The sequence below is a fragment of the Sabethes cyaneus genome, chromosome 3 (assembly GCF_943734655.1).
Source record: "Sabethes cyaneus chromosome 3, idSabCyanKW18_F2, whole genome shotgun sequence".
NCBI lineage: Eukaryota > Metazoa > Arthropoda > Insecta > Diptera > Culicidae > Sabethes > Sabethes cyaneus.
Window position 1 is genome coordinate 201,884,932 of NC_071355.1, and position 15,264 is coordinate 201,900,195.

Sequence of the window (15,264 nt, forward strand, 5' to 3'; positions counted from 1 at the left end):
CAAAAGTGTCGTAATATATTGGAGGGGGACCAAATTGGTCACCTTCGCGTAACGACAATCTCTGACTGGATGGAGGTACGGCCTAACATGGATGTTCCATACAGTGTAATTAATACAGATCGCCCTGTATGGAGTAATGGAGGGCCTGTTCTTCCATCCGTTACCATCTGCTTCTTTACAGATGGATCAAAAATTGGGACCTGCACAGGTTCCGGAGTCTACGGACCCGGAATAAAGGAAGTTCTTCTACTGGGCAAATGACCCATCGTTTTCCAAGCGAAAGTATATGCAATATACATCTGCGCCAAGATATGTCTAAAACGATAGTATAGACTTGCGAAAATCGGAATCTTTACGGACAGCCAGGCTGCACTACTGGCTCTCAATCCATTAAATGTGCATCCAAATTAGTTTGGGAGTGCAGCACAACCTTAGCTCTCCCGCCAGAACAAAGTTTTATTATTCTAGGTGCCTGGACACTGCGGAATTAAGAGCAATGAGCTTGCTGACAGCCTAGCGAGACAAGGATCTGCTCATCAGTTCATTGGTCCCGAACCGTTTCGGGGCACCTCCGTATCCGCTGTCAAAAGCGAATTACTTACCTGTGAAAAGCTAGAAATACCATCCAGTTGGTATCAAGCGCAGAGCTGTAGACAAGGTAAACAGTTTATCTACCCAGACCCTGCAGTCGTTAAAAAACTACTTACCTTAACACGTAGGGAAATGCGCACAATCACGGGACTCTTCACCGGACATTGTCCTATTCTTTACCATTTAAAGAGAAATGGCAAGGTCTTAACCGACATTTTCCGCTTTTGCAATTTAGAACTAGACAGGATCAGCGTATTTGCTCTGCTCCTGTGAAGCTCTTGCGTCTTCCAGGTACCTACAGCTTCTTTGGACTCCACACTCTGTATGGAAACTCCATCCCAAGAAGGTTATTGGTTTTAATAGCCATGTAGTACCTAATTGGGGCACCGTCTTACATTCTAGCTCAACTCCATGAATGAGTATGAGCAATCCGTAAACTGTATACAGCAATCAAGGCCAGCTACAAAAGACAAAATTCGTGACTGTCACAGTGGCATTTTTGAACCCAGTGCCCTTCTAGCGTACAAAAAAATGTAGTTGACAGTTGAGAGCATGAGAAGGAGAAAATTGTTCTACATTGACTGGTTAGTTCGTCTATGCATGTGTCGTTTGTATACGGGAAGTTGAGAAATCGTGGGAAAAATTTGCGGAGATTTTAGACTTTTTCATTTATCATCAATTGCCACTGTTTAACGATTGAAATACGATCTCTACTGCCATGAGAATCAATTAGTAAAAAATTTTCTGATTGATTAATGCGAATTTTATTGATCTATCTAGAGATGTAACCGTTGAAACTTTGACCCCCTTTATACTTTAAGATGTTGATCGGGGTCAGTCCCGGTGTAGCATTCACGCCTAGGACCTGGGTTCAAATCCCAACCCCGCAGAAGTCACGAATGACTCAAGCTGTTAAATTGACTATAATCTAACGAAAACAGATGTTGATTTTATTCCCTTACCTTTTTGCAAGTCCGAATCCTGCTCTAAAAAAATATAAATTCATTTAAGCCTAGTGCTTAACAGTGTGTTAAATTTTGCCAGGCTGATGCAATTTAGCTGCTCTAAATTCGAAAGATAATGTAGTGACTTAGAAAACAACAAACAGAAAACGACCCAAAACATGTTATAACAGTACCAAATTAACCGATTATGACCCAGGTATACCCAAATTTAGATCAAATAAAGAGGAACTGTGCAATTTGTCATATTATCGCTCGAATGTGTTGGAAAACTCAGAATAACCATTTGGAATGGCTTCAAGGTTGAGATATCTTGGTTATGATATTTCATTCAAACTATTAAATTTTACGTTGTCTTCATATTTTTTTGATTTTTTGAACGACTTTACTATTTTACACTTTCACGTATCATTTCGTCCCAAAATGTAGACATTTTCATGCATTTTAAAGATAGTTTTTTCCACCATTTACAACTTTACGCTGTTGAAAATAAATATGAAATGGCAAAAACCTGCACAATTCATATTAATATGTCATCTTTCTTGTAGTGATATATTAATTTATTCTTACGGTAGGATAAAATTCGCTAATAATTTGGAGAAGTTACGCAAGGAGCCAAATATATGCAGAAAGCAGAAGGTCTATTTCACGAGCGTTTTCTCAGAATATAACAAGTTTTCAAAGTGTTTTGCTTCCGGGACATCAATTTAGTATTCGAAGATTAAAAAACGACATATTTTACAACTTGTTTGCGTTGAGATTGAGATGAGAAAAATGTACGCAATTTCAGCAGACAGTTGCGCTATAAAGTTGTCTTCCCGATGTTGGAAATTAAAAAGCAAAGCAAAACCATGGGTATAAACGTCCTGTTGAGAACTTGACCCTTCTTTATCAACAAACTTCGCAGTCGGTTATTAGAGTACAGGACAATTACGGGGTTAGTGCAACGATCCTACTGACTCTATAGAGTTTTGTACGGGCGAACATAACCTCGCTTCTTTGACGTCTATCGGTGGTTTGTTTACATGGACTTAGAATAAGGTTTAGCATGATGAAAGTGAATATTGCTTAGGGCTTTAACGGCAAATCAGAAAAGCACAAAATCTACCATCACAAGAAGCTTAGAGAGCGACACTGCTGGACAATACGTTTTTAAGATGTTTAACTCCAATTTATGCATATCGCGTTTGCAAAATTCGACTAACAATTAGTAAACAAACCACGAATGGATGTCAAATGAGTGAATCGCGTTCATTTGTGACGTCACCTTGCAAAACCTTACAACAGTACTTCCCAGCTGAGATTCGAACATACGACAGCTGGCTTGTTAGGCCAGCATCGTACCTGGAAGCTAACTCAGCCGGCCAAACTGAGGTGGGTTGGAAAATAAAAAAACTTACTAAATTGATTTTGCTCTTCCGGCTATTATCACAGCCTTACAATTTGTTCTTCAGTCATGCTCGGGCTGCATTGTAGTGCAAAAAAGGGTGAAAAGCGGTACTTTTCCGAGCGTCTTTTGCATTCATTTAAGCGATATGCAGTGTTTTCGGTGCTTTTGTTCGTATGAGAAATCTCCCCATAATCTGAAAGTGCCAAAAATTAGGCTTTTTTATGATAAAAATAAAAATACTAAACTTTTTGTGTTAGGAGATAGAGATATAATTTCTTCGGCAATGTTGCAGAAAACGAAAAAGCAAGCAATTTTACGGAATAAATGTCATTTCGATCTCCCTCTGGTGCAGAGTTATAAAGTATTTTCTTTGAAAGTTTCTCTAAAGTTAAAGTAAAGTTAGGACTTACTATGATAAACACTAAAAAACTGTTTTTTTTATGTCGCTACTCGCATAACAGTCTCATTTTCTATGTAGTATCCTATATAAATGGGACTGTTATGCGTGGTGCGGCAGTATAGTAGTCGTTTCTTCGGCAAAGTTGTAGAGAATGTAAAAGCTAGGTACTTTGCTGAAGGAATTTGAATTTGTATCTCCAGCTGGTGCAGTGTTAAACATCGTTTTCGTAGTTGCATCTCATAGAATTACACAGGATAGCGTTAGATGTACATTTAGGCGTTAGGTTTCAGTTACAGTTAACCTACATTGTTTCATTAAATTGTTTTTTTTTTTGACGAAATTATACAAAATTACGTTAGGTATTTCCAATTCGTTCTCAATTAGACGCGAGGCGACGCAGTTTGTCATACTTGACCATTCAAGGTGAAACACTAATTTTACGTCCATTTGCCTAATTGTACTGTATTGGCGTGTAAAGTTAACTGAAGTTTTTGGAGCGTGTTAGTAGAATACGAAACCTGAAATTAAAAAAAAAGATGAAAACTTGTTCCAAATTGAATTCTACTATTTATATTTGTTCTCGACAGATACGTATTTCGCCTACGACTTGCTTTTTTTATTTTCTGCGTGTCCCACACATGCTTGCAATTTAGCAATTTGAACCATCAGTTTTTTGTTATTGCCTCCCACTGCACCACTCCTTGCTTGACAACCGTATTTTCAATGTATTTGGTAAATACAGGATAATTATTATTAAAATATGAATTTACGTAGGACTCGTAAAATTGCTGGCACAATAATAAGGATTATGTTCATTCACGCCTCTAGTTATTTGTCTCAACGCCGCGTGAAAAAGGTTCTACGCGGCGATGTTGACGATAAAATCTTAACCGCGCTACCATATTTTTCCAACCATCTCAGATGTTGTTTGGCTGTGTATTATAGCTGCCGTGGAGAGATTATTGTTTGGTTATGTGAAGAATTTTATTTTGAAATATTTTATTTGAAGAATTTGGACAGCTGAAATGGAACTCGTTGATATGATAGTCTATCATATTGTTCATGTTCAGTCAGTTGGCTGCATCTGGTAGAAATATCTAATATCTTGATATCTAAATCGAGTTTCAAAAAATATGTTGTAAAATTTTCCGATTCTAAATATTTCCTTTCTGTACACTGTAACCCATTGGTTAGTCGTTTTCCCGTAGAAGCGTGCTTGCTACTAAGATCATCTCTACGAAAAATAAAATGAAGATTGACTGCTATGCGTGTATATAATCGAAAACGCACCAGAAGAAAATTGGCTATTTTTAGCTTAACATTCACAGTTTAGAAAGTGAATATCACGGTAGAAAGTGGAGGAAACAAGGGTTCGGGTAAACAGCAGAAAGAGTTGATTAATTAATTACATCATCAAGCCGCCGCCGCTCGTCGGTCGTCGGTCAGCGTCGTTGTTGCCGAGAAGAATCTGGTCCGTGCCGCTGTATTTTTACGTTTCGTTCATAAGATTCGCGCTGAAGTTGGATCTCATTTCTCCGCAGCAGTATCAGGTTTTGTGCTTCCGATTCCAACAGCTGATAAGCTTCCACTGAATGACTTTGGAATTTCTTTTGCCTTGCTACAAGATAAATTCAAGGTTGATTGATTTTGGTCATTCCGTTGTTGTTTTTTGTTACGCAAGGTTAACTTTCAGTGATTTTTTATTCTAATGTTAATTTTATAGCACCAAATTCAATTTCTCAAACATGTTTAGTTAATGTTTAACGATATTGTAACTATCTGCTTTAAGAGCTTAAAATTTCCTCTATCTTTATCTTCGTTATTTGCCTGCGGGAATTTTATAACATTCGAACTTGAACTTCTCTCGATGTTGATCTAACAAGCAAAACCCGCTGTATGTACATGTCCGATGAAAAGGGTGGCCCTCTTCAATTTCTCCCCAGTGGACAGTAAATTGCTCGTTCCGATTCGTTAACGAAAGACCACGTGAACGGCAATAATATATGCGCCCATTGTTTGCATTACGGAATCGGCTATTAAAGTTCGACTGCCGGAGATAATTTTAAACTAAAGCGTGGCCTGTTAAAACCTGTACATATTCTAAAGATCCTCAACTGTGGTGATTGTGAATCAGACGTTTTGGCCTCCGGGCAAGAGTACCTACAGCATTATGTTGAATTTAGAGAAATGGCTGTCTGTTCCCGTTCGGGGATTGCAATGAAAAGTCACCGCTCGAGGAAATTTACATTTCTACTGCTGCAGCAGCTGATGGCTGACGGCTGTTTACGCGAACGAGGGCAGGGCGATCGTAAATTCAGCGATGCAGTTGCAGTTGTCCCCGCCGCTGCATGTGCTGCAAATAATGAACTATTTTTGGGACACTAGAAAACGAAGACATTCTTCAAAACGTTTAACCATCCATGCAGAAGCTGAATGCTGTAAGTTTTATTTTCGGACCATCATCAGCGTCTTAGGTCATGAAACGGAGGGGAATGCGATGCACTAGCCGCGCCGTCATCTCGGTGAAATTGTGATTCGAGAAAGCGTATTAACGTTAATGATTTCTTACCATATAATGTGATGGAACTGGATGAAGTTAAACTGACTAATTATGAACTGAACGGAATGGATTTTTTCATGGTGTAACTGTTAAATCGTTTTAATTGCTTCGAAATATTTTTCTAATTTGTGGTATATTTTCTTCTAATTTTCAATATTGAATTCTTCTGAAACACTATATAAAGATATCAACAACCTAGTTAGCTGCTGAATTTCTTCCGGAGGATTTAAAATTAAGAGACTTATGTCACACAGTTTGATTTAAGACACTCAATAGTAAGGGACGGATTTCATTACTCGCAATGACTTAATTGTTCCTTACTAGATCGTAAATTGTATACTACACGTTTGAACAACCGCTATCAATTTCAACTAATTACTAACTCATCGGAGCGGGTTCCTACAAGTCGTTCAAAATCTTCCTGGTGGTTTCGCCTTTAAGTAGTGGAACTTAAGGGCTCGGGCGGCAGTCTGTAACCGATGAGCTACTAGCACTACCACTCTAGACCCGCATCGTATTCGTATCATATCGTTGGTGACCAACTGGAAGCTGCGGCTTTCGGAAGATGACACCATCGCATTGCGATGTCAGTTTCAATTTACAAAACTGCTTTTCTCAATTAATATATAGTACGGTCGCATGTCTTTTTCTATGTCTTAGACAGACAGACAGACTGGCGGAGCGGATATCGATCCTTTGCACACGACGTGGCACTAGAGAACAGAGATTCGTCAAGCCAACGTCGATTTTGGTTGTAGTGTTTGATGTTTTACCTTTTGTTAGAAAATATAACAAGGGTGGATAAAAATATATATTTTCGTTTTGATTTTATGTACAGCTTACTACATTTCATTTCAAGATGCATTAGGCTATTGATGCTATGTGACGGGTAACAATTGAACAATCAGATTTTCATTTACATGTCCATAAAATAGGTAGCTAATCACTGTTGAGAAAGTGGGAACATATTTATATATGTTCCCATCATTATGTTACTTGAACAGTTGAAAGATTTTCTTGCATCGAGAAACGGTATCAATGCCATTTTCAATTTTCATTATCTGACAACACAGTAACCATGAATGGCAGGGCTTATTAAGACAATGCAAAACAATCATGAGTAAAGAATATTAGTTGAAAAAACTTGTTTCACGTAAGTTAATCATATTATAGATTTTTTAATCAACTGCCACTTTATAGTGAATCCATTGCCGGTTTGTATCGTTGTAACGTTAATATTTCATGCTTATTCGACTTCACATTTGATCAAATTACTAAGTTGAGGTAACGATTAGCTTGAAACGAGCGCTAGTAATAATGCAGCGAAAGACTCACTAACACAATCGCCGTCGAAATAGTTTCTGATTCCAAATATTTTTGCAACGAGCGAGACATGAAGCAAAACGACGCTGAACGTCCGTACAAAGAAACTCCCAGTGTCGGGTTGTCATTAGACAAAATTAATAAGCACTGGATTTGAGCAGCTGTGCCAAACATCATGCTTGGTTTGGAACTAAAACTTCACTTTCTCCGGAACATCCTCGACTTTCTTCGGCGAAATGAGCATCGATACTGAACAGCCTTTTTCGGCGAAGAATAGGAATATCATTTTTTCCTTGATGATTTTTGGCTTCCTTGGCAAGTTTCCTTATGGAACGTAACGGGTTGCTAGCAATCTTCACACGAATCGATTTGATCACGTTTGGCGTACGTACAAACCGCAAGCCTTTCGGTGCTTAGGAATATCCCGTAGAGACTTTTTAATGCGATGAATTATGGCCAAACGACATCCTACCACTTTGGCAATTTCGTTTGGCGTCTTGTGGGCGAGCTGCAAACATGTCATCATTTCTATGGTGTACATTTTCACAAACTTGTAATAAAACAATTTTGATGTTCTGATGCAGCACTTAAAAATAAACTTAAACAAATACAAACAAACAAACATATTCATAACATTATTTTAATTATACGACGGTTTACTTGACAAGCAAATTAGTCCATCAGTTCCTCATAAAGAGCAGACAACCAGTGAGTTTCATAGCATTGAACGTTGAAATTACGGTGCATTTATTTGTATACATATAGATTGTATATAGATTTTAGTTCCTTCATTTTAGGACGTGGTACTGCAGTTTTCACCAACATCAATTTTTCTTCCAGTGTGGCAGAAGGTCATTTCAAAATATCACATTTCTTAACCTCAATGATAATTTACTCAGAACTAATTCACGATTTTTCAGATAACAACTAAATTCTAACTATGAATCGAAAACTTTTTGTTCAATGAACCTATTGAATCAAATTCAAGAATAACAAGCTAACTGCGATGCACGCACACGATGGAAAATAGCCTTATAACTTCGCAGATACCACAAGCAATATGCGGTGGTAAGTTGTTCAATAGTATCGCTGAACCAGCAAATGAGAAAATTTTACGAATGAATCCAGCAAATATGGCAACCGCGCTTTATTTTTAAATTTTGAATTAGCACCACAAACAATGTGTTGGAATTCTTGTTCAATGGGATCGCTGACCCAACGCACTCGTCGTGTTGAACGTTTTGCTCATCAGCTCCGTATGGAATCGAAGTGCAAACCATAGGAATATGTAGTAGTAAGTTGATCAGTGAAATCCCTGAGCCAGTTAATGAGAAATTCCATATCGTGTTCGGAACAATGAAATACGAACATTCCAATAAGAAAATATACAGTCTCAATTTTGGTTTTATTTAATTTTATTTTAATTGTAATGTAGATTTAAGAAATTTTTAAACCTACTATCCCAAGTAATAATTTGGGTTTTATTACACTCTTATGATGGTATTTAAGACCAAAAATGGGTTTGAAGACCACCACAAGAGTACAATAAAACTCACATTGTTGCTTGGGATGACAACCTCACTGTTATAACAACCGTCTGAGGACTCACATGCGACCACGTTATGGTAGATTGGTCCAGTTTTATTGAAATCAATAAAACCCGATATGCTAATCATCTGTCATCTAATCATTATAGATGATACATTTGTTCTGTTCTACAAAGCTTCACATGAAACTTGCTGCGCTAAAAAGCTAAAACGGCACAACACACATCTATTGATAGCCAAACCAGGCTTGTTGTTGAAGAAACGAGAACGAGAACGATGTCCTTCTGCGTCCATAGTTTTGGCTGGTCTTTCAGTATCTTGCTTGCGAATAGTTGTCGGTGATCTTAGGACATGGTAAACAGTCGAAGCCGCAACATCTGCGCTTTTTAAATGTTGTACCGTATACTTTTTGCCGAGATTTCTGTGGCAGTACGTAGAAGTGTACAACGCGCTCCCGACTTGCTTCTTGTTTCGACGCCGTTTTAAGCAAAACTGGGCAAGCATAAACAAAACAAAAAATACTAACAAAAAGAGGAGACAGAGAGCTAACACATACATACTCTCATTTCTCTCTGAGCTCGTTTGTTGTTGAGTATAGGGGCCGCGAAAAAATTCCAAAATTTTAGTTGCCACCCGTTCTATGAAATAATAAATAGATAATTTTTAACAATTTTCAAAGTTATAAACCATATGCGCTTCAAAATTCATCGTGCATATTTTTATTAAAAGCACGTAAAATTAATGCGCCATCGGAACGGTGCTAATTTAGAAAAACCTATTGTCTAATGAAAATAAATAAGTTGAATTAGTCAAGCTCAATTTCCCACAACTTTATACTATAATAAATTATACTATATAATATATATAACTATAATATATTATACCATGACTCGTACTTTATTTTGTGGAAATAGACAGGATTTCTGTTGCATGGTTTTTAATTGCTAGAATGTCAATACGGCCTGACATAATTTTGATAAATCTAGCAACGCTTCATAGCAACTGCGATAAACCTGCTTGTTTGAATATTAATATTCCAAAAATATTATTAAACTATGGGTTGTTCTCCTTTGTGTGCATATAAATATTATAGCTTTCAAGTTTTTTTAGCAGTTTGACAAGCAGCCACCATAAGAACAGATTTGTATTGATACGCCAATGCACTATGGGCAAAAAACGAGAGAAAAAATGAATGCATCTAAGATATGGCCTGCAGGCTGATAAAATATAGGTGATCCTATGTAAAATTTTCCGAAGAATCGCGTGGTACCGACCCCTTTCTTGTTTGTCATCGGAAAGTGCCCAATTTTGCACATTTTCCCCTATTTTTAACACTTTTTAACGTTATTGAACTACTCCAAGCAAGGCTTTGAGAAAACAAAACTCAAAAACCTAATCAATTTGTGTAAAAAAAGTCCGCAGAATCGAATAGGAATTATCTCATTTAGTTTAGAGCACATTAATTATTTTGGTTGAATTCCCGTTTGGTATGGTCGATTTGAAGGAAACGACAGGCTGACGGATAAAACAGTACAATAGACAAGACAGAACGATAGAAAAGAGAGACTAATGGACAAGGTAGAGCGATGAATAAGACATACCGAAGGACAAGACAGACAGATGGACAAGAAAGGCCGTTTTACAATGCATTAATTGACAGGAAAGTTTGATTGACAAAACAGATATATGAAGACAGTTCCTGTGGGCAAGAGATGTCGATACACAGAAGCGAAAGTTGGGTTAACGAAAAAGACAAACTAAAAGACAAGACCAATCAGACAGAATCTTTTTTGGCGTATTAATTAATTAATTAATAATGAACAATAGTTCCAGCTAGGCTAGCTAAATAATAAACCTATGATACCCTCCAAATGGGACTAATAATGTTCAAATTGGTTTTGCCATCTCTGAGAAGCAGGCTACTGACAGCAGTTGTCATTCCATTCAACCTATTTTATGATTTTGAATAGGACTCGTTTTCAATGTTTGGAAAAGGTCTGTCTGAAAAAAATATGTTTTACAGTCTACCACATCTTCATCTGTTAATAAATATTTATTTGATGTATCTTGTAGTTTTTTGTGTTTGGCAATAATGGTACGAACACGTTTAGATTTTTGTTTATCCTATATGATCTAATCACCAGTACTTTGATTGATCTATTATGATACGGTCCAAGTGTTTGCTGTATTCCACACTTCATTTCTTTACAATTGACCCAGGTGAGTTCTCATTGGGTAAGTTTCTCTGATCAAGTTCTCTAACTATAAAAGTGATTTTACTCTGCCAAGAGGCGTTATTGGATTGATACACAATTTGGCTTATAGGAAGCCTCATGGAGGGCATTGAGACATTACCGAAAGGACCGTTTGGAATGGAAACCGAACCAAAACGAACTCTCTTATCAAGCAGATTAATTTTGTGGCTTTGCTTCTACGAAACTCTTTGACATTTACTAATAAAATACTAACGATCATTGAGGTCAGTCGTGAAATATCATTCGAAGCAAACGAAGATATGTTCTGGTACACTTTGATATGAATTTGTCTTATTGATAACCTTAGAATGCTCAAATTAGTATGATCATCACTAATAAAAATTGCCTTTTTTTCAAATATGCATGATAAGATGTACGCCTGGTGAGAAGACCAATGAACGTATCAATAGACGAATGAATAATGTATGACTTATAATACGCAGGCGCATTCACTCAGTTATATTTGCAGGTAAATTCCGAGCTATTTTCGATTCAGAAAAATTCCTTCCATGATTATGATTGGTGCTAAAATATTTACGTTTCGAATCGAATATTTACGATCAGAATTTGCTCATATAATTGAATAACTATATATGCCTTTGTTTTTCACTAATAAGCATGGCAGTTGACAGGGAGAGAAAATATTCCGCTAATTATTTCGTTTATATTAGGATTGATAGTTCACTAGCTAATTTGACAAATCATTACTCGTCTTCATTGAGTGCCTAACTATGGCGAATTGTTTATGGCAGGACAAAGGAAATGGCTTAACTTGTTGCCTCCTTTGAGAAACTTTCCGAGCTATGAGACTTGGTCTAAGTAATTGAAACATGAATCTTTTGTACGTGATTTCACTCATCGACGGAGAGTTTGCCAGTTTGCTCTACCTCCCTCCAACAATGGTGATGCAGGAAAACTCTTTACTTTTGATTTCCTCACTGTGCAAAAGGAAACTGGAATTGTAAAAATATCTACACATTTCGAATGCACCCATTAAAGTTAAGTTTCTAAGCATGAGCAGCAATAAAAGCTGTGGAAGGAAAGCGCAGCAGGAATTCGCTGCCTTTCCGTTGTAATTAGTTACTGTAATCAAGGGTGAACTTTCTCGCTTTGAGTAGGTCGAGTTATTTTGAATCGAATTAAATAACATCACGATCGCTGCAATTTGCACTTTTTCACTGCTATTGGGGATTGTCTGGTGACTCTGGTAAAGTGATTTGTTACCGTTGCAATATGGTGTAGGGAAGCTGGATTTGATACCACACGTTTGATTCAACTCTGGATGTAGTCAGTAAATTGTAAAAACGATAATTTTGCTATAACTCAAATATTCTATCAAAATAAATTTATTTTATTTGCAAATTTACTAAAAATCACTGTAATATTTCCAATTTGATTAAAAATCAAACAGTTTGTTTTCAAACCATGTTTTAATCAAAGTTTTCTCAATCTAATGCTATTAAATCTGACTTGGCTTGCATTTGTATCTATTTATAAACGACAGGCAAACAAGAAGTGTTTGTCCGAAAGAAAGAAAAAAACAGGATGTCTGGTTTTCCACCAAAAATTGTTGTTTGTTCATATGCTGCGCGGAAAAGCGAAACACGAGCGAAGGAGTGATGCGAGCAGCAAGTCACACCCAGCCAATAACAGCGTAAATAAAATATCAACTAACCTTCCCGTTCCTAAATAAATATCTGTCTATCGGTGTGCGTGTGTGTCGGTATTCTCACATACCGGCAGAATAATTGCAATTCAAGATCGCATCAAGTGCCTAGTTGTGTTCGAAACCGGAACGTACCTGCTATTAATCTTCGCACGCCCTACAGCGCTAGGTTATTGTTCCGTAGAATTCACCTCCATTTGTCCGGATTGACACAATGTTGCCAAGAACGGGATCATTATTTGCCATTTGCTCTCGCGACCTATTTTTTCCATCGCATCCCAGAACTGCTATCGTTCAATAGGGGGCAAATAGGATATGGAGGGTTGGGAGTTGAAATGGATAGGAAAACTGGGGTAATTTTTTATATTTAGATTACGACGGCTTCACTTGGCGTTGCACCCGTTTGCAAGTGTATAGTTTCGAATGAGAAGGAAATATAGGGAAAAGAATGGCTCGTTTTCGTCTCCTATGGCTGGGTTTTCACACACACCTGTCAGAGAGAAGCACGAAAGGTGGAAAATATCCGGAAAAATTTAATAAACCGTAATATCCTGTTGACATTTTCATTGTCTGGTTCCTTATTGCTGCCGTAGTCATAAGTACGGTGAAGAATTATGAGTGGTTTAAGTGATTTCGTCAGACGATAGACACACACCACTTGTGGTCTGGAACAGGGCTCATATGTCGAACAAGTGGCAGCGTTCAATCATTGGTGGCCCCAAATGATCTACACAGATGGTCTGCGTCAAAAACCGTTGAAAGAATGCTGCTAAAAACTTACCATCTGTGAACGATTACGACTTTTTCCACTCGAGGGGGGGTCTTGTATTTTTTTCAGCCACAAGGATTTCATGCAATAGTTTTTTCTAAAGAATCTTCGTTTGCGATTTTTCGTTATAAATTATATGGGTTGCAAAAAAGTCACTGGCGTCACAAAAAATTCAAGTGGTCCGCCGTGTTTTTATGTTTAGAGATGTTCCGGTTCACAGGTCTGCTCAAAAAGAGTTTTATGGGATTTTTGGACTGATTTATATAGATTTTTGTCCTTAAAATTTGGTTGCAAAAAATATTAGGTACAAATGTATTAATTAAATTTTAAAACTGATACTGGATTTGGCCTCTCGAAAAACATACCTATAATATTCATGCATCCTGGAAAAAATATTTTGTCGCAGTCCACAGTCCAGTGTTATCATTGGGATACAATGAATCATTGTGTTTATTCCACAATATATGAAAAAGAAACATTGAAAATGCTTTTTACGCTATAATCTTACCTGGCTGATAACGATCGGAAAGCTAAACGTTGCAGTGCATAGATTAAATCCAACTTTATGCAATTCAAACTGACTTGCTCTGGTTTTACCGACTGTTATGGGTTTCTTACGGTGCTAGTTTACTGAATAACATAGCTTTTTTGTAAGTTGTTCCATTTGCAATGACGCAAACTCCAAGCGATCGGAATGCCTTTCATTTGTCGAATGCCGTATTTTATGGGTTTCACACTGGAATTGCAACCATTTTTATGATTCTGTTTACGTTAGCAAAGAGCAGTCATTAAAATTTAGATACTCAAACTTTTGTTGAAAGTTTTGTAATTCTGGGCTATGCAGATACAGGTTAAGTACGGGATGTTGGTTTTAAAACTTTGCCTTTATTCGACATATTTACCGAATGTTGCTACACAATTTTTTGTGAAATCAGTGCTATGATACCAACACATCACTCGGTTTTGAGTTGTTTTGTTAGACAAACGTGTTAACATGTTAACAGTTAGTGTACCTGGCATGGTAAAAATAATCCTATTAGTACTTCAAATAATTAATTGGCAATGATTACAAGATGGATTGAAGCTTATTTCATGTATGTGTTTTCTTAACTTGACGATTTCTTAAAATTAGAGTTCCACAAGGTATCAACCTGAGATGCTTACTTTGTATTTCAATTTTCAAATTTTGTATAATGGAAGTATTCGTCCTTGTAAATTTGTCCGTTGATGGTCCCTGATGTGATGCACGAATGAATGAAAGACTCGTTTTGCCACATTAGCGATGCCTTTCCAGACAAGGAATTCGAATATTGACAACTTCTGCTTCCGCACACACTCGGCACTCGGACGCTGCAAACATGAGGGTAACAACATAGTATTTCTATCTCGAAATTTGTCTAATGCCAACGTTGATGCAGGTATCACAATTGATCATTATCCAGAACAATTTGTGACCCAGATCCAGCAATGCAAGATATCCATACAACCTAGTGGGCCACAAGGGCTGTTGGCTGCTTACGAGTTGCTGGTCTCGTGAGTGAGTTGTGCAGAAAGACGCTTCGAGGCTGTGCATTCACTAGTGTACAGGTAGTAGAATATTTGCACACAGCACCGGCGGTTGGTTAACGGTGGTTGGCCATTTGCTCGGAAACTTTTAAATGGTTTGCGCAACATCAATCTACTAAGCTGTCTAACTGTTGCTCTAAGCTGACGGGAATCGATGATAGAGCTGATTCGATTGAAGATTTGCAAATTATCGGCAAAGGATAAACGGGAAGCTTTCAGTTTAATATTCAAATCA

At 37.3% G+C, this 15,264-nt stretch overlaps 1 protein-coding gene across 2 annotated transcripts in view; it reads left to right on the plus strand.

Annotated features, from left to right (window-relative positions):
- Nucleotides 1-15,264, plus strand: part of LOC128744128 (ankyrin-2) — a 136,003-nt gene that overhangs the window by 46,116 nt on the left and 74,623 nt on the right. The gene's annotated exons all lie outside the window — the stretch shown is intronic.